The sequence below is a fragment of the Oratosquilla oratoria genome, chromosome 29 (assembly GCF_046742065.1).
Source record: "Oratosquilla oratoria isolate Oo_2021 chromosome 29, ASM4674206v1, whole genome shotgun sequence".
NCBI classification, from domain to species: Eukaryota; Metazoa; Arthropoda; class Malacostraca; order Stomatopoda; family Squillidae; genus Oratosquilla; species Oratosquilla oratoria.
This window is the reverse complement of record NC_134805.1, coordinates 46440869-46445868: the sequence shown is the minus strand read 5'-3', so window position 1 is coordinate 46445868 and position 5000 is coordinate 46440869.

Below are 5000 nucleotides of genomic sequence, written 5' to 3'. Positions count from 1 at the left end.
TTCTGGTGGAAGGTAAGTTGAGAGTGGAGAATAGGTGGAGAAAGAGGAAAAGGGCAGAAGGTAGGGAGGTACTTAGAGTGAACTGTTTAATGGGAAAAATAAGGAGAATGAGTATAAGAAGAAGCTGAAAGAGGAATGGGAGGAAGTAAAGGGTAGACTAGAATTAGGAGTGGAGGAGGAAAGAGGATAGTTCAAGGAGGGAGTCATAAAGTGTGCAAAGATGGTGTGTGCAACGAGGTGGGCGGGAGGAAATAGAAGGAAGGGTAGTGAATGGTGGGATGAGGAAGCAAAGAAATGTGTAGAAGAAAAGAATCAGCCATTCATAGATTGGTTACTAATTAGGACGAGGGAATCGTATGAAAGGTACAAAGTAAAGAAAAGGGAATTTAAGCATAAGATAAAGGAAGCAAAGAGGAGAGCAAATGTGAAATGAGGTGAGAGTATGACAGAAAATTTTGAAAGCAATAAAAAGATGTTTTGGAAGGAAATTAAAAGAGAAAGAGGAGACGAATCAAGTAGAGAAGAAAAGGTAAAAGGTGCAGATGGAGAGATGATAATGGAAGAGAAGGCAGTGAGAGGAAGGTGGGCAGAGTATTTTAGGGAGTTGCTAAATGTGAAGGAGGATAGGGGGGAAAGGTAGTTGCAGTGGGAAGCGCTAAGAAAATGAGAGTGATGAGTGAGGAAAATGGAGGAGAAATAGGGAAGGATGAAGTGAAAGCAGCTGTTAAGATGATGAGAGCAGGTAAGGCACCTGGTCTGGATGGATGCCATGCAGAATGTCTGAAGAAAGGAGGTACAGTTATGGTGGACTGGCTGGTGAGGTTATTTAATGTTTGTTTAAGAGAGGGTAGAGTGCCGGAGGACTGGAGGATTGCCTCTATCGTTCCGCTTTACAAGGGAGAGAGAGACAAGTGTAAGTGTAGTAGTTTCAGAGGGATCAGCTTGTGGAGTGTAGTTGGGAAAGCTTATGGGAGGGTCTTGATTGAGAGGATTAGGAGAGGAATAGAGGAAGTAATTGGTGAGAAACAGTGTGGATTTAGGGCAGGTAGGGGTTGTGTAGATCCAATTTTTGTGGTAAGAAAGCTATAGGAAAAGGTAAGGATGTATTTTGGGCTTTTATGGATCTGGAAAAGGCTTACGACAGGGTAGACAGGAAGGCATTGTGGGAGGTACTGCAGATATATGGGATAGGAGCAAAGCTGTTAAGAGCAGTCAAGATTTTTTATGAGAGTAGTAGAGCTTGTGTAGGATTAGAAATGGAGAGAGTGAATGGTTTGAGGTAAAGGTGGGAATTCGTCAGGGATGTGTTATGTCGCCCTGGCTATTCAATCTTTACATGGATGGGGTGGTGCGAGAGGTGAATGCAAGGGTAGTGGAGATGGTTAAAGAACATGGAGAAAAGTGGGAGGTGAGCCAGTTGTTGTTTGCTGACGACACTGCGCTTGTAGCAGGATCAGAGGGGGGATTGAGGAAGTTAGTGACAGAGTTTGAGAAGGTGTGTCAAAGAATGAAGCTGAAGATAAATGTGGGCGAAAGTAAGGTGATGAGATGTACAAGGGGAGAGAGTGACAGCAGGCTGGAAGTGAGCATTAAGGGTGAAAGACTGGAGGAAGTGGATAGTTTTAGATACTTGGGTGCGAATGTGGCAGGAAAGTGAAGAGTGGGGGTGGAGGTAGAATGTAGATTGAGAGAAGCGAGTAAATGCCTTGGTGGACTGAAGAGTGTAATGAGAAATAGACATCTGGGAATGGATGCTAAGAGGAGGTTATATGAAGGAGTGATTGTGCCAAGAGCATTGTACGGGGCAGAAACATGGAATATGAGAGAGGAAGAGAAAAGGAGTTTGAATGTGTTTGAGATGAGATGGCTGAGAAGTATGATAGGGGTTACTAAGCTGGATAGAGTGAGAAATGAGGAGGTGAGGAGGAGAACAGGGGTGGAAAGGGAACTGGGAGATAGGGTGAATGAAAGAGTATTAGGATGGTATGGACACATGGAAAGAATGAGTGAAGAAAGATTAGTAAATGAAGTGTGGAAGGCAGAGGTGGAAGGAGTGAATATGAGGGGGCGTCCAAGGATGAGATGGATGGATGGGGTGAAAGGGGCATTACAAAAGCGAGGAATGTCTATGGAGGAAGGACGGGAGAGGACAGAAGATAGGGGTGAATGGAGAGGGGTTGTGTATAGATGATGCTGTGATGCATGAGGGGGAGTGGGTGGTGGATGGTGGATGAGGAAGTATGTATGACGCAGCCCGAAGGGATTTCCCTCCGTCTTCTCCTTTTTTGCATGAGGGGACGGAGAGGGGGGGGGGTCGCCGAATTTATGAAGCGGCCTTGCTGTGGATGTGCTGTGTCTTGCGACACTGCTTCTAACCCAGGGCAGTGGACAGGATGCAGGGATGACCCGTCATCCAGGAGGTGCCAAGATAAGAGGGAGGGAGGAGGGTGGAGGGGAGTGGAATATATAGGAAATGGAATGGGTGGGAGTGGTTTCTATGCCTTTTTCTTTTTGGCTACCCCCCGTGTAGGGGAAAAAAGCCTTTGGTATATGTATGTATGTATGTATGTATGTATGTATGTATGTATGTATGTATGTATGTATGTATGTATGTATGTATGTATGTATGTATGTATCATTATTATTACTATTATTATTATTACCATTACTATTGTCGATATTATTATCATTACTAACGTTATTATTATTATCATTTCTATTGTTTTTCTTGCTAAAGCCTGGCTGTTTCATTCATCTCATTGTAACCTCTGTAATAGTTCAGAGGGGGGTGCCTTTCTTTCCTATAAATCCGGCTGCCGTCAGGCGATTTTATCAATTTCCTTGGGACCACCTCACTCGCGAAGGTGTAAGTTTGAGAAGCATCCTGAAGAACGTGGGTTGGGTTTTTCTCTCTTCTAAAAGCTAGAGATAGAGAGAGAAAATAAGAGAAAGATATCGAGCCAGAGAGACAGAGTGAGAGATAGATAGAGAGAGAGACAGACAGACAGACAGACAGAGAGAGAGAGAGAGAGAGAGAGAGAGAGAGAGAGAGAGAGAGAGAGAGAGAGAGAGAGGATGAGAGATAAAGAACTAGAGAAAGAAAGAGGGAAAGAATAAATAGATAAAGTGACAAATAAACCCTCTCAACCTGATGGGGGAACGTCTGTTACTGATCCCGTGCCGAGTGTCTTCAAGCGAAATAACGAGGCGTCAGCATTCCTGGCTCGCTTTCACCGAAATAAAGGCCAACAACAACAAAAAAACTTTCATCCAACAGTGACATAAGCCCAAGTGCGTCGGAATGCGTCGGACTTTTTCCGACCGAACAGCAAAGCGTTACGAGTGGAGACACCCTGGCACAGAGCTACTGTCGATATCTGTGTACAAGGACTATCAGTATATCTTAAATTCGCGATTCATGCTTGAATCACATAAAATCAAGAAACTTAGCTAATTGTGTATATTTCTATGTAAATGTATTTATGTATGTGTGTGTGTGTGTTTTGTGTATTATATATATATATATATATATATATATATATATATATATATATATATATATAGAGAGAGAGAGAGAGAGAGAGAGAGAGAGAGAGAGCGATAAAACATTTTCATTACCCGGTCGATTTTAATTACTACCATTCTTTCCAAACATCTTTCGTTCAAAAATGGCAATAACCAGGTAAAATGACCGAAACGTTTTGAAAGGGAAGGTAATACTTCATGATGTGTCTGCGCCAAAGGAGGTTCCCCTTTTTTCTACCTCTTCCATTCACATTCCTTCTTGGGTCACTTTCGCAATCTTGCGGCTCTTTCAGCCAAGGCTAGCGAGGTTCCCCGGCCCCGTGAACGCAGTTTTACTGATTTTTGTCACGATTAACGCTGGACTATTTCATCCCCGTTGAGTATCTTTCCCCCGTCTTCTTGGTCTTCCCTGTCCTTTCCTTCCCTCCACTTTTGTTTCATAGTCTGTCCCTGTCTGCGCTCTCTGATGGACATGCCATTTCAATTGTACTTTGCCATTTTCTTTTTTATCAATATTTCTTATCTATATATTTTTGTGTTTTCTCTGTTTGGAATCCTATATATATTTCAGATTCCTGAAATCAAGGTTCCTATCTCTAAGTTTCCTTTGTCTTTGAAGTTCAGTTGATTTCCATAGAACAACAAGATGTCTCTTTCTACAGCATGATATACTATAGTAACTTTTTGACTCATTTGTTGTTTTTCCATCTCCAGCAGACTTTATTCATATTACAACTAACCCTCTTATAAACAGCAGCATGTTTTCTAACTACCACTGAACTTGTATTCGTTACCATGTCTCTAGATACTTTACCCTCTTCTAAACAAGTTACCTTTGATCTGATTCTTAAGACTTCTTCCCTTATTACCATCTTCATTACCCCACATTTACTGTAAGTCTCTTTCTTCGTCTCACATTCTCTTTTTTCAAAAACTTTCACGATCTTCTATCATTATATGCCAATATTACGTGGTTCAGTTTTCATGTTCCTTATCTTTATATAAATATTATTCCTTTCACAACTTTGTCCATGCAGGTACAATATAATCAAATCCTTTATCCTTACTTCAACCTTTTATCATTATATGCCAATATTACGTGGTTCAGTTTTCATGTTCCTTATTTTTTGTATAGATATTATTTCTTTCACAACTTTGTCCATGCAGGTACAATATAATCAAATCCTTTATCCTTACTTCAACCCTGGGCCATTATATCTCTTCTCTACATATTTCTTTCACAACTTTGTCCATGCAAGTAAAATATACAAATTCCTCCATCATCACCTCAACCCTGAGCCATTATATTTCTTCTCTACATATCTTCACACACGCTTTATCACTCTCGTACATATACCTTACCACTTTCGGCAGCTTTCAACTCACCCTACGCATCTTAACACTGCTCCCTTATCTCTTATTATCATATGAAATTTTTCTAACTTCAAGAATTCCAAAAATAATTCCTTCCCACG